Here is a 27019-nt window from a genome sequence, read left to right as displayed (position 1 = left end):
ATATATCGAGGTCTATGCAATAGTCCTAGCTGCTTAATGGTGGAAATACAGGGTGGGATGGAGCGATTGTTGTACTTCAGCAGCTGTGGGGCGAAGTACGTCAACATCGAACCTGATGTTGAGTGATGTTTGCCTGTTAGCAGCTAGGTACGGACCCGACGCATCTGGGGAAGAGCTGGGAGGCAGTGCAGAAAATCCACGAGACAGTAGAGACAGCTTAGCAGGTTGACCAGGGCATATTCCTCACCAGGATCGCCGAAAAAAAAAACGCCAGCAGTGACCAGGAAAATGTCACATCGGCTACCTGTTTTAGCCGTTGTTTTTAGCCGTTACTAGGGAAACCAAAATAACAAGTGAGCTACACGGCTCTTCACAATAACACAATAACACTGGAACAACTAAAGACAGTCCATAAGCTTGCTTTTCGTCGCTAATGTAGCTTGCAGGGAACCAAGTAGAGATAATGTCAACAAAAAATCACTTTTTAAGTAAAATTGGCCAGAATTGGCCCAAAAATTGCTTGGAAAAGCGGCGAACAGACAGCGCCAGCGTCCTCTCCGTTTGTTGCCTAGATACAAGCCGCATAACACGTCGGACTCTCGTCTCTGGTATTTCTACAACGAGACTCGTATTGGGGGTTATCTCAGCCATGGTTGAGAAGGAATTGGGGGAAAGGAACTTTGGCTTTGACTCCCTCAAGAACATGAACCACGACATGGAGGAGAAAGGGATTGTTGGCGGCGAATGTCTCCCGCTTGGGACCCGCTGAGGGACCACCGCCGGAGGCGGAGGTGCCTAAGCGCTGCCCGGCAACGATCCCTTTCTCCTCCTTGTCGCAGTTCAGTCTACTTCACATTGATGAGGACGTTGAAGAATCAGGAACGTTTGAGAACCCAACGTGGTCGTTTGAGATTCATAATATCGGCTCACACAGCTTTTGGCCGTGATAATATATATTATATGATAGATATCTATGTAGGCTATATGATAATATTTAGATGTAGAGCTCCAGGACTCCCGTGTGTTCTAGAATATTTACAGAACACGGCTAAAGGCTGTGTGCGCCTCGCCATTGCGATACACTCACTGTAAACAGAGCGCATGGTACCGTGGCTGCAAGCTGCTCAGGGCCACACCCCCACCCTCCTCCTTGACCCGCCTCGCTTCTCCTCATTTGCATTATAGCTACAGACACCAAAACAGCGCATTTGGGGGAAGCTCAATGTGCGACTGGCTCGGAGTGGCTGTAACTCTGCACCACGGCTGAATTTCGGGAACGTCTTTGAATACTGTGTTAGTTGCCCACTAATACCTATATTAAAGAATACATAAAATAGCATGTCATGGGACCTTTAAGCCCAGTTCTCTGCTGAATTTCGGGAACGTCTTTGAATACTGTGTTAGTTGCCCACTAATACCTATATTAAAGAATACATAAAATAGCATGTCATGGGACCTTTAAGCCCAGTTCTCTCCGCTGTTACCTATAGTCCCTGTCCTCTCCACTTGAATCACGCGCTATTGCCCGTCAAGTGGGCGTGGCCTATGTGAAGTGGGCGTGGCCTATGTGACGTATTAGCCTCGGCTTCCTCACTTGTCTGAGGTGCTGCCTTCTGTGGATGGAATAGCTATTGCAGCCTTCAGTAAGGTCCTACTCCCCTTGTGGCTATGTACAGTATTTACGGCTTATTTGTTCGGTCCTGCTTCCTAATGGCTATGTGGGGGCAGTTTATGTGCTTAAAATACGTAACAGGTCCATCTGCAGGCTTGGGCGTTTCCGTCATTACACAAGAACGCCCCTTAGGCGTTCATGGTAGCGTTTCATCAACCAATCACGAGGTGTTTCAAAAGGCATACTGGGTTTCGCAAGGCATACTGCGAAGCACAGTCGCAAGGCATACTATGCTTTCCTTCCTTAATGGCAATTTTACCTCTCTCACTAGATTTAGCAATCATGGAGCCCCCACTTGGCTAACGTTAGTTCTATGCTACCCGTACTTACTACTAGATCTTATTTTGAAACTTGTGTTTGAGAAAATCTAACTAGCGAATGTTCCGGAATAGGGATGGGCATGATTTATCAACAGTAATGCAGTGTGCAATTAAACATTTTACCACACGGGGGCAATATTTAAATTTGCGGCTCCTCCCCCGCAATAAACATCCCGCTTCGAACGGTGAACTCTTTACGCCTAGCAGCTATAAAAAGCTATAAAAACCAAAAAATTACTATTAATGCAGGCTATGGGGAAAATGCGCCGACTTTGGCTCAGCCTGGCTCTGCCCTCTTCCGCTACGTAGCTAAGATGGCTGCCGTTGAGTACGAAAAGTGTACATCGCCACACACTTCGCGATTTGACCGTTTTCAGTACACTTATTTTCGCCCGATCTGAATCGGAACGCCCTACGTACTCAAACTTAGACTAGTAAGTACGGATAGTATGGATATTGGAACACGGCGATGTAATCATGAAGCGGACGAGGCCACGGCGAGGTCTGGTGTGGGACCATTATGATTTAAAAAATGACTTATTGGGGAGCACTTTAGCCCTACCACTCAAGGCGAGGTTAGCATCAAAGCAGAAATAAAGAACTTTCTGAGCCCCTGGATTGTGGAAAGTTGTTCCCCCGCCTTGCCAAGTTAGCACGGAGGTATTAGTGCATTACGGCGTCGGCAACGTCGGTCCCCTCAGAGCGGGTGTTTTTGGCAGCTGGACTGACTGTCACCAGGCTGCGGCCGCGTCTGACCCCAGAGCATGTCAACATGCTCATCTTTCTGTGCAAAAATCCGTAGACTGGTTGGTTAAGTTATAACATGATTGTTTTTTTGATAGTATTATTGTTATTATTTTGGGAAGAAACTAGGGTTGTGTTTATTTTTAATTATGTTTATGAGCACCGGCTTCGAGCTGCATGCTCCGTTGCTAAGAGCAGAGTAGCGCATAACTATTGAACGGATCCGGTTTAACTGAGTTGTTCATCGAATAATAAAGATCCCAATGAGGAAAACACGCTGCATTTGTATTTTCATTTCATTTTGAATATAATTTTTCTTTTTTAATTTTAATGTAAAATATCAACGATTAATCGACAAATTGATCGTTAATTCTCCCGACGATCGACTAAGACAACTTAATCGAATGCCCATCCCTATTCCGGATGTTGACAGCCGTGCGAAGAAGAAGGGGTTCGGTGTCATTGACCGGAAAAAAAATGAGGAGTACCGAAAATTCAAAATGTCCCCGGTCAGAATGACCAATGGAAATAATTCTCTGCACAATTTGAATCATGTAAGGGATAATGCCCGACGAGGTGTCCATTATCAGGAATTAATGGACGACGTGGAGGCGTGAACCGTCCGACGCGAAGCGGAGGACGGTTGATTCCGCGAAGTCCATTAATTCCTGATAATGGACACCTCGAAGGGCATTATTCCGCTTATACCACGGTCACTTACCAACGGTGACCAAAATAAAACCATTAATTTATATTTTCATGCGTTTTACAATCTGAATATAAAGTTTTCCAGAAAACATACATTTGTTTCCCTGGTTACGCCTGAGGGTCCGACTAATACCCGGAACCACCATTACACGCCCGTTGGGTTCTCATGCAACGGAAACGTTGTTCACTCCTCCAGTAATTAGGACGGACCATAGCTACGACTTTAGAACGGGAGGTAGCGGGAGGTATTATAGTCCGCTGAGCTTTGTTTTGTTTCCCGTTGCTATGGTTACTACTATTTTAGAGACGATACGCCAGCTAGCGCATTAATTGAGAACGGTAAACAGACAATTTGACCGAACTACTTGTCCAGGTGTCCGTATATCAGGAGTTAATGCACACCCTGCATCCAATCAGAATCGAGTATTCCCGCAGACCGTGGTATAAGTTTAAATATGCTACAGTGGTCATTTGTTTAGCCAATTCATGTTAAACAATGAGGGTTTTGATTGACCCGATCCGGCCCGCCGATATTTCCCACCACAATCCTCGAGCCGGGTCGGGCCACCGGGCCTTTGGTCGAGCGTTTCTGTTTTTTTGGTTTTTGTTATCATTGCTTTATTGGCCTAACCTGAGGAGAAATCTATGCCATAAACAGAAATATTATAGGCTTTTATAACACTGGTCATCTCAATGCCGTGGAACGCTCCGTTCACTTGCATGGGTAGTAGTCCGGTAACTTGTCAACCCCAGCGTCTTCGGTTGCTAAGCGACATCAACGTCTGGTGCCATGCCGTAATTCCGACGCCTCATTGTTCCGACGTCTCAATGTTCCGAAATATTTCCCATTAGATCGACATGCCACTATTCCGACGGTTCAATGTTCCGAAAACGAAACCCATTGGTCCGAAGGTCCGTTAGTCCGACTTTTCGAAAAGGAGGCGCATTAGGCCGACGGTTCAATATGCCGAATAGGAAAAATAGTTTTATACCTCGATCGCTCCCCCTCTCTCTCACTCTCACTCTCTCTCTGTCTCCAAAATACAACCTAGGCCTACATATCAAGTTCACGATGAATTTTGGAGGGCAAAAAGACAACGCTTCACTTCATTTCGACACGGTGTTGCAGCACCATGGACAGAGAGCGGAGGTCTAATAATTCTCAACACGGGCACACACACACACACACACACACACACACACACACACACACACACAGTGAGAGTGAGAGAGGGAGCGAGCGAGGTATAAAACTCTTTTTCCTATTCGGCATATTGAACCGTTGGCCTAATGCGCCTCCTTTTTGAAAAGTCAGACTAACGGACCTTCGGACCAATGGGTTTCGTTTTCGGAACATTGAACCGTCGGAATAGTGGCATGTCGATCTAATGGGAAATATTTCGGAACATTGAGACGTCGGAACAATGAGGCGTCGGAATTACGGGCAGGCCCCCAACGTCTTTGGCTGACTATTTCACTGCTGATCATCACTACGAATGCTGGTAACGAATGAATTGTAAAAAGACACAACATGTGAAGTTATTATCAAAATAAGATTTGAAAAGCTTTTGAAGTTTATTTACAACGCTATTTACATGGTTTCGGAGTAGTAAACTTTGACATTTTAATACAGTTCAGCGAGAAAGGCGATGAAGAATAAGAAGGGGGCGTTCCAGTCTGCGTAAACGGGAACCCCCACCACACGAGAACGCCCATTTGTGTCTGCAGTGGGATGATATTGCATGTCGTTGCACCTCACCCAGCCAAGTAGGTCTATCTGCAGCGGGAGCCATATGCCAACACGCCCATTGCTCGTGTCAAACACGCCCACCGGCCAAACATGCCCATTGCTCGTTCTATGGTGGCCATCATGGGGGAAAACAATAAACAGCGCCACAGTGCTCCATTCACTTTGCACAGCGCTCCATTGACTTTGTATAGAATGCAAACAAACTTAATAAAAACATAATAAAACATGCCTTTCACAAATACACGTTACTGTGTTTAGAGCCACGACTCATGTCTGTCTATAGGAGCTGTTCGTGTTAAAAAATAAAATGTCCACTCGTTGAGACCATGGACCTATTTAGACCTGCGGCAAACGGTACCGACCCCGAAGTCCCTTCCCATGAATGGACCTGAGTCCCTGTCCCATACCCAAATACCTCTACTACACATAGGGGTCTCAAAGTTTTCTTCCACTTTTGTCATGTAGGCTACTGATCCTGGTGCCTCTCTTCTTATCCACCGTTTCCTTCGTAAGGGATCACAGCCTTTTCTTAGGTTTACAAACCGTTTTAACATTTGAATAACTTTTATTGAGTGTGCAGCTTAACACACAACAGCTTTTAGGAATGTTGTGACTGGTTGTGGATCAACCTGGATCATGAACTCAGACGCAAAGAGCATCTCCTCTCCTTCTTCTTAAGGAAAGCCACATAGCCTCTGTTAAATCTGTTAAAAGCATGTTTTTCTTAATTTTGTAAGCTTTTTAAAAATCCCATGCTTAAGACATTTCAGACTATTTCTATCTAGAAAAGAAATAAAAGTAAACCAGTGGCAACAGAGAATCAGTACTTGGAACCTTATTATTGTATTGAAAAGCTCCCAATAAATCCAAAAATGTGTGTGTCGTAAACCCCAACTCGAACATTGTGATGATACTATTATTGGCTAAAGCGGAAGACAGCAGATTGCACTAGAGACTTAACATGCAGTGGCATCATGTTCTCACCTCCAAATATTGGCATAAACCTTAGAATATAAAAAGCTCCATACCAAAAGTATTTTAATTATTAAAGCCTGTACCAATAAATGACTTAATGGTTGGTTAAACGAGAGATGTGTCTTCTTTGAAGCTGAAGACATCTTTGTCCATGGTAACTCCACTGCCCTAAATGGATACACAAATTCACATAAGTACAGCTCTGATGGTGGATATTGTCTTTGTATGCAATTAACTTTATACTAACCATTTCCTTAGAAGGAAAGCTGTAAGGCCTCTTATTGTAAGCATGGTCCTCGTCAGAGTCCAATGGCATTTGTAAACCAAACATCATTATTGTGCCATCATGTTTAATATGCAAAGGTTTACCCCTTGAAAAAGCGATCCAGGTTGGATTCAGAATGACACAGTACCAAACTAAACCTACTGCAGGAGCCATAAAGATACATGAAGTACTTAGCACTGACCACTGTGCAGCTTGAAAGTGTCCTTTTTTGTTTCGTTTTCCTGCAGACAGGTTAGGGTTAGGTGTTGCTTCAGGGTGGATTTTCCTTCCTCAGTAAAGTGGGCGAACTTCCTCCCATACCTGCAATTAAAACACCAGAGCATTACATTTATTACCAGGTCTTATCCCAAATTCCTCTTGATAATACATAAATAAATACATATTATGTTTGTAGCACCGCAGTATACCCTTCCAGCCCAAGGTTTTCCACCAGGACAACAAACCACCACCGTCTCAGGAAAGACATATCATGTCCTCATCCAACTTCACTGGCTCCCAGTACACTACCGCATCCAATACAAAACCCTACTAACCCTACACAGCAAAGTCGGCAAACCCAAATTAACACTGTCAGATTTGATTTCAACTCTTTTAAAGTGTCTATATGGGTCCACACCACATAGTTAATTTCACTCTTTTTGAAGTGTCAGTACCTTAACACTTATTGAGTGTTATTATTAACACTTGTGGAGTTAAAATGTAAAAAAAAAAAATGTCTTAACACTGTTAGAGTTAGCCCTTTTAACTATTTTATGCAGTGTTAGACATCAACTCTCTCACAGGGTTGTTTTTTAACTATAGAAGTGTTGCCTCAATTTAACACTGTAAAGGTGTAAATATAGCTTTCTGGATTTCCAAAATAAAATGCTCTGTAGAATGAAAATGGCAGTTTCAAAAAACATTTATTTAAAATATTCACCACATAAACACTGCTTCTTAAAACATGTGGCAATATGGAACAATGTATATCTCACCATCATTATAATACTGCTTGTCAAAGGGTTTAAAATAGGTGAACTGGTCAATGCAAATGAGAGAATTGTCATTATTCTGCTCCTCTATACAGTATGCATGAAAATGCTCAACAAAGTACAAGGTGTCAACAGTACAACCTATAATGAAAGCACGCTGATCATGTATTATGATATTACAGATTTTCTTGAACACAGGTAAGTCATGGGATGTTCCAGTGCATATAAATAGATCTTTCTGGTATTCAGTGCCATAATTTCTGACCCAACTAGTAGTTGAAACATGTGAACATTGGTCTAAAAGCAATATTTGACAAAGTAATTCTCCACCTTTCAAACTATCAATAGTTTTTGTTTTTAAAGGACCAAACTCAAATCTCTTAAAATAATAATTTTCAAAGTAAAAAGCTTGTCGACGCTGATGCTGATTTACTAGAGATTTTATAAGATTTTTGAAAATTTTCTTTGACTTTTTAAAAAAATTGTGTTTGGCTTCGAATCGCATACACCACATATGGATAAGAGGACCAATTTTTTTCAATAATCTTGGATAGTGGATCATCAAGTGGTGTTTGGGAATCAATCTTTTATCAGGGAACAAAGTTTTGAACATGGTATGGTGGTCACAGATCAAATGTTTTAGGTAACATATCATGCCATCAGTAAATATAGGTGAGAACACTATATTAACAATATGTAACAAAAGAAGCACTAAGTTCCAGTGTTTATTGTCCCTTTCAACGATATCACCAAAAATAAGTGGAGTATTTCGGAGAATGCACAGTGACTGAATAGCATTTATACCCAAGTGCTTGCTGTTATCATCTATTTTTAACCCACTTGGTTTGTTTTTGCGTTCTAAGAAACCATAATTAAAACTCTGTACTCTGTGCAACAGCGTTTTAATAGAGGTGTAACCATTTTTAATCAGGTACTGAAAAAAAAGCTTCAGCTAATACTGTACGACACCCTCCAACAAATCATGCATTATATCGACCGTATAATTGTCAGAACTATGAAAATAATGTAATGAATTGAGCACACAAGCTTTTTTAACACCATAAACGGAAGGTAGAGTAGGATCTTCACTTAGTGCATTACAATGTTCAAGATAAAGTTCTTTGGAGCGCAGAACAAGTCCAGGATTATTCTCAGTAAATACAGATTGAATTTCTTCCTTATTAGTTAAACAGAACCTACAACAGTATGTTGCGCTAAAACTTTCAACAAAACCCAACAAGCCATTTAAAGCAAGATTATCGCCTGTGATTTGTATGACGGAGCCAAACAATGGTTCGTTAATGAATGGAAGCTGGATTCCTGTTGTTTCTAATATTTTCAAATCATCTATTAGAGGCTTTAGTATTAGATCAAAACCATATGTCTTTAAATCCTCTGTGTAGAAAAGAGCTGCAAGATGTACATTCATTAGCACAGAGTTCAACTTTGGTGGGAGGTTCTTAAAAGTAAAATAAACACATCCAAGTTTGTGGATCCCCTTCTTGGTTAGCCGTTTCAAAATCGTCGTAGTAGAGCAAGATTTGTAAGGCATGTCTATGTTGTGAGAACAGAGGATGGTTTTGGAAATATAACCCATCATTAATGTCTTGGTACATCCCTGTTTTACTGCGTTTCTCTTGCAAGAAGCACTCTCTTATCTCACTGTTTTTGAAAATGGATTTTAATGTACCTAAAATGGGTACATACATGTACTTGTCTGTAACAGGAATCTGACTATAAACACCTGTAGGTCTATCTCTACGTGTATCCAATCTCACTCCAAGGACCAATTCTTTAGGCTCTACTATGTCCCATTTTTCAGAAAAATATTTCTTTCTCTTTGTCTCCGTGTTCAATTTTGAAAAAGGATTATCTAATTTATTTAAACTGTGCTCTATTTTCATACACATTTCTGACTCCTTATTTTCGGCGGAAAATGTTTGGAAAACTGCCTCTCGTGTTTGAATTTGTACATCACTGACAACTTCCTCCATTGAACTAACTATTGTTTGGACCGTGCTTTCAGGAACACCAGAGGCTTGTAAGTGTGCAACAATTGAGCCGCACATACTATCAAGAGAGTTCGGTGTGATAACAGGGGGAACCTGCAACAGGGATGCAGAAGTTGTTGGCTCATCACTTGATAATTCAACATCAGAATGTCTTTGCATGTCCTAATCCTGGTTGGAATCAACCTGTTCATCCTGGTGATGACTGTGTACATTGTTAAGATGCTTCCTGAAGCCCTTGTATGTACAAAAAGAAGAAGGACATCCTTGTTCTCCACACTTCAGACGTAGGTTTTTGGCTGGGTATAAACCGTGTTGGAACTGTAAATGCTGACATAGAAGCGAACAATTTTTGTGGTGTGTTTTGCAAACAAAACAGGTGAACATAATCACTGAACAGTTTTTTTTTAACAATTCCTTGACCTTTGTGCAATGGTGGGAATTTAAGCCTCACGTAGCAGTCGTGCTCTCAGCTCCTTGACTCGTGGCGTTTCCTTTGCGCTTCCAACATCTATGTTGTAGACTGTGGTTTGAATGAAGGTGTAGAAACCGAAGAGGTCTTCATCATAAGAGAGGCTGAAAACATAATGAGCTTTGAATAGCCCATCAAAGGCACCCACCGACGTCAGGGCGTTGCATGGGTTTGTTGTCCACAACGATGAAGAATCTCTCGACTTTCTTCTTATGTTGTCCAGTGCAGAGGAGGAAAGGCTGTCTGGCATCAACTTTCTCCAGGAATTTAGTGAGGCTGGCTCCATGCTATAGTTATAAAAACACAAATGGATATGCTTAGCATACTATAGTAGATAAACAGATCCCGTCTTAGTCCTTTGTCAACCTACATCTCAAACTTATTTACATAAAGTACAAGTTCATGGTACATACCTTAACAAAATCTAACAAGATGGTCCTCTGCCTGTGCGGCGCTGATCTTGACAGTTTTCTTATGGCCTCTTGATGTAGGGGGCAGAAGATGCAACAGCAACAGGAGAGCTGACATATCACTATCCCAGCCTTGAAGACAAAAAAGGACAGAACACAGAAAATTAAAAAAAAAGTATCACCTTTCTTATAGGGTTAGGGTTAATACATTTGCCATTTAGCTAAAAGAGCAGCTGATCATTATGTTAAAAAAAGCTGAACTGCATATGTGAATAATTAAAACAAATTGAGATATTATTGATACAGGAAGACTATCCACATTTACCATGATCATTCTCAGTCTCAGGGTTGCAACCTGCCCGCAGTTCCTCAACATGAAGACTGAAAGGAAGACTCTGGCTTTCTCTGATGACTTTGGGCTTGAAACATGAAGGCCACTTTGCAAGAAACTTTCCAGACACTTCATCCCCAAACATCAGTGAGAAATCCTGGTCAATCTTTAAACAGAGATACAACATCCACTTACAGGTTACTTGCATTTAGAAGGATTCAGAATTCAAATATTTATAACACTATCAAATAGTCTATAGATATCCTTACCAGTCCGGGTATGTCAAGGAAACGAGGGAAGACGTCAAAGACTGAAGATGTTGCATCCTGGTCATGAACCAGCTTCTGTCTGTATTCAAAGGTGGCTCTCATCTTCTCTTTGACCACGGATTAATCTGTGGAGTGTCTTATTACAGACACGGCCTCTCTGCACTCCTCATCCTTGAGCTGTTCAGCAATCAACAAAGATTCTCGTTGGGTTGTTGGACTGCCCTGGGGATTGGGCCTGGAATGCCCACGGAGGCCATCGTGGGTGTTGCGTTGGACTGTCTTGAGTCTCCAAGCAAGATAGCCAGTATTCGCCTCAGGGTCATAGTAATGTTCCTGTTCGCACACAATCAAAACATTTAGAAATATAAGGCAGAAATATCGATTGATGATGAAAACAACTGTTTTTGGATATCAAAAAGACTTACATATCCATGCTCTGGAAAGGTTCACAATTCCGAGTGCATTACTAGTCCTGACACTTCTGGGGGGAATCCTCCTTTGAAAAAATAAATAGATACACACATACAGTTTATTACATTTGTTTCTAATTTAATGTTTTTGCTCTGTCATTTGAAAGGATTTCTTACCCATGTGAATCTGTCATTTCTGCAACCAGAATGTTGATCATATGTCTGCGTGTCGTGTCTGACAGCGTCTTAGTTTTGTCATATTCTTTGAAGATTTCTTCACCTTTCGGGTTGGACCTCAGAATAGTATCAACTTTCTGCAAAAACATTTTTTTTTTTAAGTAACCAGTAGCTTCACGTTTAAACAAATTAATTATTTAATTAGGGCCCTAAGCTTTGTTACATTAGTTTAGTAACACTATATACTGTTATAAATTAATCTAATAATCTTAAAATCCAGTACATTTTACAGACAGTTTCAAGGTTTACCTGTCTTGCTTCATTACGTTCCAGCTCTACCAGGCCTCTCTTCCGGTTTTTAGTGGATGGGAGGATGATTGTCGAACCTGAACTTGTAGAAGCTGGTGATGCGCGGGGTCCTGGCAATGAAACTGGTGATGCTGTGGAGTCTGACAATACGGAGGACTGCGAGTTGTATTCCACCAATTCAAAAATACATACACACGATTAGTGGAAAAGCATGAACATGAACACCCTGCCTCCATATACGGGTGCTTGGACTCAAAAGGTTTATCCTTACCCGTTACTGGGTACTTGCGGTATCCAACCTTGAAGTTTCGGACCCCTGACTTTATCAGCTCATCAAATGTGTCTGCATCAACCTCGGTATCTGATGCATCAGTCAAGGCTAACACACCCTCGGATAGATGTTGAGCCTGCAGACTAAATTTGTCTGTTGCTGGGAGAAATAAAAAATAAATAAAACCTTAAGCCACCACATCTATTATCAATATAGCTATTTGAGCAATAATTATTCCTTTGTTTGAATTACACAGACCTTCTTGAAGAAACTGGAGGAAATGGAAATTGTCATCAGTTTGAGGAACTTTAATGTATTTTTGGACTCACCCATATTCCACTTTTGCCAGCATTTTCAGCCTGCATTCAAATAAATGAATGAGGTTAGCATTCTGCAAAATAGACTACGCAAGTTAAACATAACCATTTCAGTGGTATTTATTCTATGCATGTACTATTGTGATAGATGTAATAATAATAATTAATTCCCTTATGTAATAAATGTACATTTTTTTTTTTTTAACAATGAGCAATAAATATACTCAACTAAAACAGTAATCATTTCAGAATGACTTACAGTACCAAGACATAAGATTTCACTTTAAGCTAATATAGTCTACACACAATAGGCTAACCCGTATAGGCTTTTAGCACAACACATACACCATATTAACCAGGGACGGCTGGTATTAATGGGCTAACAGGGCTAAGCCCTCCCTACCTTTTACAGTAAACATGTTTTATTTTATATAGGCAAGGCAAGGCAAGGCAACTTTATTTATATAGCACTTTTCATACACAAGGCAGACTCAAAGTGCTTCACATATAAACATTGTCATACAATAAAATAAAATAATAGATAAGTAAAAGAAAAACATATGCAAAGAAATGGGTAAAATAGAAAAAGGCATTTTAGTATTAAAATAGAAAATAAAGGCAAAGTTAAAAAAGCTTTTTTTAGAAAGTGCAATGTATTTAAGATTTTAGCAGAAAGCTATAGCAAACATAAAAGTCTTCAGTCTTGTTTTAAAGGTGCTCAGAGTTGGGGCAAGTCTTAAATCCTCTGGGAGTTTATTCCAGCTATTTGTTGCATAGTAACTAAATCCTGCTTTCCCATGTTTTGTGTTTACTCTGGGGATAATTAACAGATTGGTCTCAGAGGATCTTAGTGGTCTAGAAGGCTGATGTAGTGGAAGCATATCAGTTAAATATTTTGGGCCTAAACCATGTAGGGATTTATAGGTTAGCAACATGATTTTAAAATCAATTCTCTGACCTACAGGAAGCCAGTGTAACGATTTCAGAATTGGTGTAATATGATCAAATTTTTTGGTCTTTGTTAGAACTCTAGCAGCAGCATTCTGAACAAGCTGAAGCTTCCTCAGAGTTTGTTTTGGGAGACCTGTGAGGAGACCATTGCAGTAATCAAGCTTACTAGTGATAAAGGCATGTACAAGTTTTTGTAAGTCTTCGGTGGACATGAGCCCTCTAAGTCTTGCTACATTTTTAAGGTGATAATATGCAGATTTTGTAACTGATTTGATGTGACTGTCAAAATGTAAATCTGAATCCATGATAACCCCTAGATTTCTGGCTTTGATTGAGGTTTTCAGGGACAGAGAGTGAAGGTGTTGGGTTACTTTAAGCCTTTCCGTTTTAGAACCAAATACAATTATCTCTGTTTTGTCCTCATTTAGTTGAAGGAAATTTCGGCACATCCATTCCTTCACTTGCTAAATGCACAGGCACAGCAGATCTATGGGCCGATAGTCATTTGGTGATAGCGATACATAGATTTGCGTGTCATCAGCATAGCAATGATGGTCAATATTGTTATTTTGCATGATTTGCCCTAGTGGGAGCATGTAGATGTTGAATAAAGAGGGTCCTAAGATCGAACCTTGTGGGACTCCACATGTCACGTTGGTTGATTCTGATACAAAGTCGCCAATGGAAACAAAGTAGTTCCTATTTTGTAGGTAGGACCTGAACCAATTTAAGACAGTGCCTGAAAGCCCCACCCAGTTTTCTAACCTTACCAGAAGTAATGTATGGTCTACAGTGTCGAATGCCGCACTGAGGTCAAGTAGCATTAGTATTGAGGTTTTGCCAGAGTCTGTGTTAAGACGGATGTCGTTTACAACTTTAATAAGGGCGGTCTCAGTGCTGTGCAGGGGTCGAAATCCTGATTGGAAGGTGTCATAGCAACCAGTTGATGCCAGGAAGTGATTTAGTTGCTGGAGGACAACTTTCTCAATGATTTTACTTATGAAGGGTAGATTTGATATTGGTCTGTAGTTGTTAATAATAGAGGCATCTAGGCTCCGCTTTTTTAAAAGGGGTTTAATAACTGCAGTTTTCAAAGCTTTTGGGAACTTGCCTGACGGGAGAGAGTTGTTAACTATCTGCAATATGTCTACTGCTAGGCAGTCGAAAACATTCTTAAAGAGGTTGGTTGGTTATCAATATAAAAAGCTGCAAACTCATTGCATTTCTGCGTGGAATGGAGATCAGGTGGAATTTCTGTTGGGGGGTTGGTCAGTCTGTCAACAGTTGCAAATAGGGTTTTTGCATTATTAGTGTTGGTTTTAATGATATTGGAGAAAAATGTTTCTCTAGCATTTTTTAAGTCTAAATTGCAGGCACGGAGCCTCTCTTTATAGATATCATGGTGAATATGAAGGTTTTTTTTACGCCACATGCGTTCAACCTTCCTGCATTCTTTTTTCTGTGCTGTTACAGAAGCAGCTTTTCTCCAGGGTGCCTTTTGCATCCCAGAAATCGTTTTAACCTTATAAGGTGCAATGACATCTATGACTTTCAAAATTTTCAAATTAAAGTTTTCTACAAGATCATCAGCAGAACATGGGTTTAGAGGTGGTAGCAAGGAGATGGCCTTTTTAAAAAGTACATTAGAATCTTCATTGATATACCGTTTTTTGACAGTGTTTGATTTTGTCTGTATGTCAGGAATAAAATATATGTTAAAGAAAACACAAAAGTGGTCAGGCAAGGAAGGATCAGTCACAGAGAGATCAGAAACATTGAGGCCCTTTGTGATAACCAGGTCTAGAGTGTGCCCCTTACAATGAGTAGCCTCTTTCACATGTTGAGACAGTTCAAATGTGTCCAAAATGGTAAAAAGTTTTTTTGCACACTTGTCATTCAAATCATCAGTATGAAAATTGAAGTCACCAGTTATAACTAGACAGTCAAATTCTGTGGAGATGCTAGACAATAATTCTGTGAAGTCATCGAAAAAATTTGCAGAATATGTGGGTGGCCTGTAAATAATTAATAGGAGAACTCTGGGGGAGCATTTCAATACAGCACTAAGGTATTCGAAACGATGGAAAATCACCAAATAACATCTGTTTCCCCTGAAATACATTTTTAAATATAGCAGCAACCCCTCCACCTCTTTTTCCAGATCTACATGCATCAAAAAAGTTATAGTCGGGAGGAGCTGTCTCTATCAGAACGGTTGCACTGTTATTTTGTTCCAGCCATGTTTCTGTTAAAAACATAAAATCCAGTTTAGAAGTGTTAATAAAATCATTAACTAAAAATGATTTGTTATTAAGAGACCTCACATTAAGTAGAGCCATCCTGATGGTGCTGTTGATAGGCTTTAAGGTTGTTTTTGGTTTGGAGGCAATAGATATGAGATTTGTGAGGTTAGCAGTGTGTCTAAGTTTCCCTTTGTTTACTCTCTTAGTGGTTACAGCATGAATGCGAAAGTTGCCCTGATTTGACGTAGGCAACCTTGGGTTCAGCAGATTATGAGAAACTTACTTTATACTGTGTCTACGGCTGAACCCTTTTTTGTCTCAGTAATACTCAGGACTACTATCAGTACGGTGGTGGGGGTGGGGCGCCATCCTCCTGGGTGTTAGCAGCCTGCGGCCATGACGTGGCGATGCTATCATTGACACAGATGCAAGTTTGATGCCAGCATATTCCAGTTTCTTAAAATCGGCTGGAAAATCGCAAAGGGAGTCATTGGAGCTGGAGTTGTTGTTGTGGCTATGGGAGAGATGAGGCTGGAGGTCATCGTCGATGGGGGAATGCAGAGGAGGGGGGTGGCCGTTCCTCGCCAAGCCAGCATCAGCGATGGGGGAGGGCACAGTGTTGATGGCGTCGGGCGGGCTGTTGTCTCTCTTCAAGGTCTGTGGGCTGTCTGCTATCTGTGTGTCAGATAGTGGCAGAGTAGTTGTGTGGGGGAGGCTGTAGTCTCACTTCTTCTCAACCTGTGCTCTGATTGTGGCCTGTGCGTCAGACCATGGCAAGATTGTGGCCTGTGCGTAAAGCGAGAAGAGAAGATTGTCCCTCAACAGTTTTGAGCCTAACCTGTTTGGGTGTAGGCCATCTGCTCTGAAAAGATATTTGCGCCCCCAGAATAAGTTGAAATTGTCAATAAAGTCCCTTCCTCTTTCAATGCAGACTCTGGAAAGCCATGTATTCAGTGCAAGTAGACGACTGAATCTGTTTATTCCCCTGTCAACTGTTGGTATGGGTCCACTGATGGAAGACTTGATGTGTATTTTGTCCAGTGTATCCAATAGATCAGTGTAATCCCTCTTCAGAAGTTCTGACTGTTCTCTTTGAATATCATTAAATCCTGCATGCACAATAATCTGTGAGATTTTGGGATTTTCCAATATGATTTTGGCTAGTTTATGGTTGATATCACTAACCATTCCATATGGGAAGATGCATGTTTTGATCTTCTTACCGGTTATATCCTTGATAGTTGAGTCTCCTATAATCAGAGTGTCTGGTTCATCTGCTTTCTCTGAGATGGGCCCTTGTTGGACGGTGGCAGACACAAGCACAGCCCGCCTCCGTGGCGACTGGTTGTTCCATCTCTGTCCGTACCGTCTGTCCGGACACATTTCAGGGGTCAGGGGTGCACAGGTGGCCGAGGCATGCGCAGCTCGCCTCCGTGGCGACTGGTTGTTCCGTCTCTGTCCGCACTGTCCGTCCGGACGCATCTCGGGGCTCAGGGGTGCATCGGTGGCAGGCGCGTTCGTGGACTCTTGAAGTGGCAGGAACCGGTTCTTCAGTGGCAGGGTTGATTTGAGTGACGGGCTAATCCGGCTGATACATGTAACTTTAGCTTTGGGTAGCTTAGCATTTTGTGTTGAGTGAACTTGTTGATTCACTTTGGTATGTTGCTTTGGCTTAGCGCCGACTCTGAGCCAGTGAGACGCAGCTGGAACTGTCTCTCTCTTGTCCAGCTTCGGGAAGGATACAGTGTAGCTTTGATCATCTTGCTGTATCTGAGTGAGCTCAGCAAACTCACCCATCGGCACTGTATCCTGTGATAGTCCTTTGCATTTTTCTACTGCTGCTAGTCTCGTTTCAATTAAAGCCAATGTCTGTTTCAGTTTGGCGCAGTCTGTGCATTTCCCAGTCTCCGTGCCTGAGATATCCGAATACAGAGGCAGGTTGGCGATAGGAAAGTCCAAGGTTTTTTCTGCGCTCTGATCCGGGAGTAAAAAGTGCCAAAATGTATTGTTGAATCGAGCGATTGAGGACGACGGAAACAAACTATATACTGTTAGGAAAATAAAATAAGATAAAGTAGATCTGAACGATGAATTAAGTAGTTTTTTCCAATGCCTAGCGGAGCTTCGGGAAACATGACCTCTCTCTCTGCTCTCCTCTCTCTCTACTCATATAATTATTATTAAAAAACGTAGAACATATTCTTTTATATTTTGGTTGAACCTAAAGCAGCAACAGCACCAAAAAGTGACAGAAAAAACCAGGATATATGATATATCTTGGGTTTTTCCGCGTGAATGGGCTAAATGTATTCAGCCCAAGCGGTAGCGTAAGCTTCCATTAAATTTTGAATGACAGGTATCGTGACACGCCCCCTTCATATGCTTCCCATTTGGGCTAAGTGTTCGAAACCACCTACTTGCTTACTGCTTACTACCTATTCAATACTTGGCTTACTTCTCGAATCCTTAAATAATGATTGAGTAATCCATTTTGAGTAATCGAGGTTCGGAAGACCGTTCTTACTTAACCACCTCAGATGACGTGAATCAAATGACGTGACAATAACCTACCGGCCGGGCGCCGTTAATAAATATTATAAATAAATATATAAACGTCACATTTAACGTCACAGTACATCTTCAACCTAAGGATTTGCGGTGATATGTTAAAAACAATTATTAAACAATTATTAAAAGCACTGCTGCTGCGGCTCCCCGTTTAGCGCCATTGCTTCCACTGTTCTTTTGAATAGACGCAGTGCATTCTGGGGCAGTTGAGTACGTATAGTAAGCTAGCGATGCTGGGTGTGTTCGAAACCGCGTACTTGCTCAGCCCGAGCACACGGGTAAGCGGCCATTTCATTGTGATTGGCAGGTGTCGTGACACGCCCCTATTTGGGCTAATTTCATTTAGCCCGCCAGAATATGGCCGGTAATAGTGCATTTGTAAGCGGGTCAACAACGTTTCGTATCGATACATTAAAAAAGCATATGTCTAAATAACCCAACATGACATGACAAGTGTGTAGAGAAATTGGCCCCTCTCCCAGCTGCATTTCAGCGACAGGCAGTAACAATAAGGTTCTCTAAGGCAGCCGTTCTCAATCTGTGGTACGCGTACCACTGATGGTACGCGAGCGCCCTCTAGTGGTACGCGGAGTATGAACGATTTTTTGAAGCAATTTTTTGAAGTTGAAGCAACCGTTAAAAAAAAAATCAGGGATGGGCGTGGGGAATCGATAACTCGAGTACTACTCGTTACAAATGAACTCGGTTGGTGGACAGGCAAACTCGAGTTTGCATACACACAAACAAACAAAGTTTTCTGAAGCAAATGTATCAATTTTCTGTGCGGCGCCACTAACGTAGGCCATGGGCACAAAGCAAATTAAATGTATCCATTTCTGTGTGGCGCGTTCCGTGCCGTGTGCAGGCACGCCAGAATTCAAAAAGTTAAGAGATGGCGGTTAAAGCAAAGCGCAGCGAAGAATTGAAATAGGCCTACTTTAAAGAAATAGGAGATCATAAGGTGAAATGTAAAATATGCCAAGCGAAATCGAGCTACCAGAGTAGCTACTAGGCCTACAAGTAAGGCGGCAACATATGCTCCTGAAACACAACGGTGAGTTGGTGCCATGCCGTAATTCCGACGCCTCATTGTTCCGACGTCTCAATGTTCCGAAATATTTCCCATTAGATCGACATGTCACTATTCCGACGGTTCAATGTTCCGAAAACGAAACCCATTGGTCCGAAGGTCCGTTAGTCCGACTTTTCGAAAAGGAGGCGCATTAGGCCGACGGTTCAATATGCCGAATAGGAAAAATAGTTTTATACCTCGCTCGCTCCCTCTCCCTCTCACTCTCTCTCTGTCTCCAAAATACAACCTAGGCCTACATATCACGTTCACGATGAATTTTGGAGGGCAAAAAGACAACGCTTCACTTCATTTCGACACGGTGTTGCAGCACCATGGACAGAGAGCGGAGGTCTAATTCTCAACACGGGCACGAACACACACACACACACACACACACACACACACACACACACACACACACACACACACACACACACACACACAGAGTGAGAGAGGGAGCGAGCGAGGTATAAAACTCTTTTTCCTATTCGGCATATTGAACCGTCGGCCTAATGCGCCTCCTTTTTGAAAAGTCGGACTAACGGACCTTCGGACCAATGGGTTTCGTTTTCGGAACATTGAACCGTCGGAATAGTGGCATGTCGATCTAATGGGAAATATTTCGGAACATTGAGACGTCGGAACAATGAGGCGTCGGAATTACGGGCAGGCCCCCGGTGAGTTCGGGAAAGCAGACCCGCAGCAACCAAGTGTGTCGGCTATTTTAACCGCCGCAAGACGCAGCCGTAATCCCGGCCGTGTAGAGAAGATCACAACGCGTAATCCATAGTCCATTTGCTGCCGTTTTATTTGCAGCTTTAAATTATTTGCAATGGTTAGGCTACTTGTTTCGTTTTAGTTTTTTGTTACAACTGTTACAGGCCTTGGTTCGACATGATTTAAATTGTGAGACGCATAGGCCTATTTATTTTTGTAAGGAAAATGTGTTTTGAACGTTTGCAAAAATAAATAATGAATACTCTGATAACGCTGACTGTTCCATCATATGCAATCATCTTAAACCTGCATTGACTAACTGCTGTGACGACGAGTAGGGGAAGCAACATTTTTGCAAAATCGTCCTGTGACGAGACGTTGAAAGTCTGCTTTCAGAGGCCAGACATTTCTGGACTTTTGGATGCAGCGACGCAGCGAATATCCTGCGCTTTCAGACAAGGCTGTGCGCTTTCTCATTCCATTTGCGACCAGGCTTCTCTTGGTCGCAAATGGTCGCAAATAAGAGCGATGACTACTGTCATGTCATCGCTCTTAATTTATCCCCAAAAACGCAGCTGATCGGACGCATCACACGATTCGGAGGCATGCATCACATTTAGGGATTTTAAAAACTGATTCTTATTATTTTTTTAAAAAAATGCATTCGGAAGAGAAGGGAGACTAGCGTTGCTCACGGGTTGGAATGAAAGGGAGAAAAGGGGACAGAGTTGCCTGCGGAAGCGATGTCTGAGATGCAGAGACTGCTTCACGCTACCAGTGTCAGTTTCGTACGGTGTGGAACAGGGATGGGCAACTTTCATGATAAAGAGGGCCACATTTTTTATCATAACCATCGGAGGGCCACATCACTGCACACTTCAACTAAACGTGAGCTGAGAGAAGCTACATAATTTTGAATTTGGTAGATGATTTCCAGTATTCTGGTGCATTTTGGCGATGGCCACTACCTAAAAAATCGTCCAGAATCATAACCTATGTACGGTATGTTAATTGAACCAACATACATTCATTTCATGTTTTCCATGCTCAAACAGCCACATGAATGGTCAGTATTTTTATCAGTGCAAAGGGCTCACATACATCATCATTCAATGAAGTCAAAAAACTGAAAAACAGTGGCCCAACATTAAGTGCAACAACTCAATGAACTCAAACCCAACAAAGAGTTGTAGTAGTTGTAGTGGCGACTTAAGTGGATCTTTAATGACTGATATCGCTTCTAAGCAAACTAGACGCATGGGTTTGCCTTTGAATTCTATGAATTCTTCTCATCTTTCTTGAACGAGTTTTCTGTAACTCGATCAATTATTATTATTATTATAATTTTTTTTTTTTTATAATTATGTGCGGGCTGAGTGGGCATGCGGGCCGCGGGCCGCCAGTTGCCCATCCCTGGTGTGGAATGAGAGCTCGGGAAGGCACTATTGCGCAAGTACGACTGCGTGCTTGCGCAATAGCATACTGCCCGAGAATGCAGTATCGCTGTCAAATCTGTCCCTGGGAAAAGTAACGTTGCTTGCGCCGAATTGAAAAAGGAAACCGCTATAATGAAATGGTGGTAATATTTCCACATTAATTGATAAAATAACAGGGGATGGGAAGGGGGGATGGCTGTTTCAGAAGGGGGATGATTTTGATAATTTTAATTCCAAAGGGGGATGCCATCCCCCCTCAACTTGTGTGCTGGAAGCAGGTTGGATACTGAACCAAGTCTGAGGCTAAAGCTAACCTCAATCGACCCAGACATCACACCCCTCCCACTAAGCATGATAGGCCTAATTTTCAATGTGTGCCTGAGTACATTCTCCTTCAAACCTAAACATAGTTGATATTCTGACCTTATGGCACTTACTGCAGTATTTTTTAATACTGAATACGTTGTTTTTCTATGATACACTTGTTCTTACTCATGATAGTTTGATTACAGTGTTATCGCAGTACACATGATTTCTCTCTTTGCTGCGCATGATTACTTATAACAGGATTGTTTGACTCCAGTATTTAAATATTCATGTTCAATTCTTTGAATGTTTTGATGCAGTACAATTTACCTCACATGATTGGTTGACTGCAGTTGTTAAAAATTAATATTCAGTGCTCTGAATGCTTTAATACAGTATACTTGTTAATAACCTCACTAGATTGACTGGTATGTTATATGCCAGATGATATCCCCATTTGCTGGGTACCCCTATTGAGGCAGTTGTTCAATTGTTAGTATTATCCCGTTGCAAGTGTTTAAATACAATACATGAGTTATAGACAGTCGGTTGCTTCAGTCAAGTCAAGTTATGTGAATAATAAATCGTGTTATTAATATTAATGCCTTCTGTGTAAACTCTATGTAGTTATAGGCCTACGCACTTTATTTTAATTCCGGTGGTACTTGGAGAGCCAAATCATTTCTAAGGTGGTACTCATAGTAAAAAGTTTGAGAACCACTGCTCTAAGGAATCAGAAATGATCAAATATAATGTTGCATACAACACTGCCAAAGAGGAGTTGCCCTTCACCAAATTTAAATCCGAAATTATTCTCATGAAGAAAAATGGATTAAACGTCAACCCAACGTATAGCAATGAGATGGCATGTGCACAATTCATTGCGGTAATAGGCGACACCTTAAAGCTAAAGACAGCTGCGGACGTCGGAAACGCCACATACATGTCCTTCACGATTCACGGCGAGACAGACGTCTCGACCAAAGAGTGTGTGATCGTCTACAGCCGCATTTTGGCGCAAAGGGAGACCGGTCAACATTTTAATTGTTTAATACTTTAAGCACGAAAAATTTTTTTATTTTGCTCAATGGTTTAGTTCGAAATGTTCAATTTCAGCTCAGTGAAGCACTTTAAACACCTTATTTTTCTTTATAATTGTGCTTGAAATAAAGACACACATTTCTCTACAACTTATTCTTGTTTAAAAATCATTCACATTATATGAAAGTTATGAACAGAGATATAAAGGTGACCTCATGGCGTCTGGCCCTGTGAAGTATTGATAAATGTTAGCCCACCCACCTAAAAGCACCAACAGCCGTCATTGATATTAAGGCCACACTCACACTGGCAGATTTGAGCATGGTTAGGTGTGAAAACGGCCACGGCAAGATGGCCTAGTGTGAGTGCACCCTAACACATTGAAAAGTAGCTAACAATTAGCATCAAGCTAGCAGACATTAGCATGTCCAATTTATACATTAGCCACACTCCAGCTGTCCTACATCATGACGCAATATTGATCCCCTTTATATGAGGATGCATATTATATACTGAACTTGTAATACCGAAGCCAAGTCATACACCTTGAAAACAAGTAGGCCTAAAGATAGCAAAATATGCGTGGCCATTTTATCAGTTTGACCACCAAATGAAATAGGCCTAAAAAATTATCCCGGTTTAAAATACACAGGGGGCCGGAGGCGAAATATAGCCTTAATATGAGAAACTAATGTTAAAAGAAATACAAAAGTTGACTTACTTACCGAATCACAAGAGGATGCAGGTTTCAAATAGACTCCTTGCACCATTGAGACGAGACTGTGCAGTGTGTGCTATGGTGGGGGAGGGTCAATTTACCAGAAATTTACACCTGAAGTGTGTTGGGCAAAATAACCTGCTGAGTACATCACATGTACATTACAAATATAGCTAACTCCTACCCTAGCCTGATGAGCACATCACATGGCAGGCACATTACAATATAGTCAACTCTTGCTCTAACCCAACGAACACATAACACAAACATGATAATATAGTCAGGTCAAGGCCGGAGCCGAAGGCCCCATTTCCCAACCAGGCAAATGGTGGACACTCAGACAATGCACCAGTCATCCTCAAGAACGGGAGAGCCACATTAATTTATCACACAGGAGACACTTCGAGGAGCTCTCCCCCGTTAGGAGGAACACAAGAGATACACATGCATATACCAGGGCCGGAGAGCCAAGGTCAAGCAAAAACACACAGAACCACACACACCTCAAACGCACACACCTCATCGAGAGGAGGATACAGCATAAGACTGTATCACACAGGGACTCTTCATCTTCTTCTGAAGCAGACCTTCCACGGAGGCGAAGCTCTGGACGAACCATCAGCGCTGATTAGGGACTTAGACATATTCGATCTCTCACGCTTTATGACTCTGTATAACCGTTGCCACTTTACTTAATAAATCCAAGGTCCTCGTGCCGACAGACTTTATAACCTCTCCGTCTCATTTCATCTGGTCCAGTAACTAGACAGACCGTTTTTCCCCTCAAGTGTCACTTCCAGGTTTGGAGTTAAGTGTTCAATTATTCAGAGTTAATTTTACTACAATGACACTTACAGATTTGATTTGAAGATAATTCGTTTTGACACCCTGTTTTAACACCAACTCTTCGAAAAATTAGAGTTAAATATACGGGATTTGACTCTTTCCAGAGTATATTTAACTATGCTCTAACTCAAACTTCCTCAACACCAACATTTTAACTCTCCTCAATTTGCTGTGTACAAAGCTCTCCACAACCTAGCCCTCAGTTACCTCTGCACATCCTCCAAGAATACACTCCCTCCCGCTCCCTCCGCTCAACCTCTGCTGGACTACTATGTATCCCCACATCACGACTCATTACAATGGGTGCCCAGTCATTCAGCTGTTCAGCACCCAGGCTCTGGAACTCCCTCCCCCCACACATAAAACAGTCGGACACCATTAGCCTACAACCTTCAAGTCACAACTCAAAACTCACCTGTTCAAACTCGCACACAACGTCTAACTGATCACTGTCTCGATGGTTGATTATTTTTCCACAATGTCTTGTTTTTAAACGATTTATGATAACTTTATGCTCTGTAAGGTGACCTTGGGTGTCTTGAAAGGCACCCTTTAAATTAAATGTATCATTATTATTATTAAAGAAAGATGTTAGTCAAAATGCATTAATTTCCTTATAGTATATTTACGGATTCTGTGTTTCATAATAAAAACAGCTAGTGTTGTGATAACCCTGCTTAGTGCATACACTCTGAATACTCGCTATTTTTAAGTAAGCAAGATTTCATTCAATTTGTATATGTTTATTATAGTTTGGGAAGTAACTCACCATCCGCAGCCTTCACATTGGCCCTTAGGCAGTACTCTCAGTAACTGCTACATACTTAAGACCCACCTCTTCTCTTTGGCATGTATTTTAAGCTGAGCTCGACACCTTGACTATCAATTCTACGATGTTATTTTTTCTTCCTATGTTTGCTATTTATTGTTTATTATTTAATCTGATATTAAAAATGGACTTGACTTAATACTTACAATACTGAAGTCAAAAGTAGCCTCTGTGGCAAAATACCAGGGGCCTCATGTACTAAAGTTGCGTACGTACAAAAACGTGGCGTACGTCCTTTTCCACGCTCACGTTCAGATGTACAAAACGTGAAATGACCGTAAAAATGTGCGGTCCCCACGCCAGCTCCAGAGCTGTCGTACGCACGTTTCTACAGCTATTGTTCCTTTGGCGACACTTAGAGGTGACGCTGGGAAACTGGGAAAAAAGGTGAAAACAATGACTCAGAGTGATTTGCACATCAGAGACACACTAATGAACAATTAACACACCTTGCAATTATATGGTCGGCTATAAAAGCATGCGCAATGGATGAAGAAAATTGTTTTAAAAATGGCTGCGTTAGCGTTGTTAGAGGACATCGCAAATGGTCAAATCCGAAGGGCGCTGGAGACGCCGGGGCCGACGGAGGAGACGCCGGGGTCGACGGAGGAGACGCCGGGGCCGACGGAGCAATCCGTGCCCTCTCCTTGCTTGTCTATTCAAAAATAAAAAATGTAAGTTAATAAACACGAGTCAAAGTCTTTAATATCCTGGCATCTTTACGCACGACTTATGTAATTGCAAGCAGCCAATTGTATGACCAGTATAATTACAGCATTTATGACTTCAGCATATTTACCTTGGGGATGATCGGTGTCCCCTTCATGGGCTCCCACCACTCCGGTGAGAGCCGTGTCACCGATCAAAGCGGCCACTCTCAAATCGAAGGGGGAGAGTTCCCCCACTCCCGTCCCCCCACCTGTTGCGGTCACGCTTCGGCGGTGGGCAGAAACCCTCCGCTTCACCTCCACCTTGAGGTCTGACCACTTTTTTTTAATTTCAGAGTGTGTGCGCTGCTGAGACCCCACTGCATTGACGGCCTCGCAAACACACTCCCACTCACTTCTCTTTTGTTTTGCATTTATCCCTGTTGACAGGGTTCCAATAGCATATGCTTGCGCATTTCTACCTCGTGGAGCAAAATCTCGAGCTCAGACTCCGTGAAGTTTCGTTTTTTGCCTCTGTTCATGGTGCCAGGTGATCGGATTAAGAGGTGAATCTCAGGTCCAGAGGCCTATTTAAATGAAATTGCATATTTAAATGAGGGCGTGGACAGGGAGGACTTTGGCACCTCGGCATGTGCGCTCAATTCCACGTTGATCGAGATGTACAAAAGAAACGTGCTTGGATCCATGCGTTCGCACACTTTGATACATCTGAATTTATTTGTGCGTAAGACAGTTTCTGGGTTTTGGCGTACGCCAAGTTTCAGTATGAAATCCACGCAAGTCTTAGTACATGAGGCCCCAGGCGTACTGTAATGAGAGACACATGTGAGACATATTTAGCATGAGACAGCTTTCAGTCATTACTGAGAAAGTACTCACAAAATGAAATGTGAAGGGGTGATGCCAATAGGAAGTTATCTGAGGTTTCCTATGCACACTTGAATTTTAAAACTCAAATTCTTTGAAAATGCAATGAAATGAGAACACCCATTTAATGGGATACCTTAAAAGCAGTATTTAGAGGAGAAGTTATAGAATTTTCTTCGTATAAGAAGAAAGAAAGTAATAAAAGAAACAAACAAATTGAAAGAACAAGTACGGAAATAAAAATTAAGTCTGGAGCAAAATATTTGAGAGAATATAAAAATAAGTTTAAACGGAAATCAACAATCTAGTTACACATAGTTGTAAGACAAGTCTTGTGTTTCTGAAACAGCAATTAT

General features: G+C 41.7%; 2 long non-coding RNA genes across 3 annotated transcripts; both read right to left on the bottom strand.

The window, feature by feature from the left end:
- Positions 1-6555: 6555 nt before the first annotated feature.
- LOC115557697 (uncharacterized) lies at positions 6556-11987 on the bottom strand. Of its 2 annotated transcripts, XR_003979225.1 has the most exons (8): positions 11814-11987; positions 11505-11641; positions 11343-11413; positions 10918-11250; positions 10643-10814; positions 10321-10449; positions 10056-10194; positions 6556-6755 (listed from the first exon to the last, which is right to left on the bottom strand). It is a non-coding gene; the product is annotated as an uncharacterized LOC115557697 (long non-coding RNA). The 2 variants fall into 2 exon arrangements; XR_003979224.1 differs by lacking the exon at positions 6556-6755 and having other exon boundaries at positions 7342-10194; positions 11814-11984.
- Positions 11988-12090: 103 nt separating this feature from the next.
- On the bottom strand, positions 12091-23583 carry LOC115557737 (uncharacterized). Its single transcript, XR_003979237.1, has 3 exons — positions 23461-23583; positions 12343-12443; positions 12091-12243 (listed from the first exon to the last, which is right to left on the bottom strand). It is a non-coding gene; the product is annotated as an uncharacterized LOC115557737 (long non-coding RNA).
- Positions 23584-27019: the final 3436 nt, after the last annotated feature.

The sequence above is a fragment of the Gadus morhua genome, chromosome 2 (genome assembly GCF_902167405.1).
Source record: "Gadus morhua chromosome 2, gadMor3.0, whole genome shotgun sequence".
In the NCBI taxonomy this organism is placed as follows: Eukaryota; Metazoa; Chordata; class Actinopteri; order Gadiformes; family Gadidae; genus Gadus; species Gadus morhua.
Note: the sequence above shows the minus strand (reverse complement) of the source record. Positions and strands in the feature narration are given on the sequence as shown.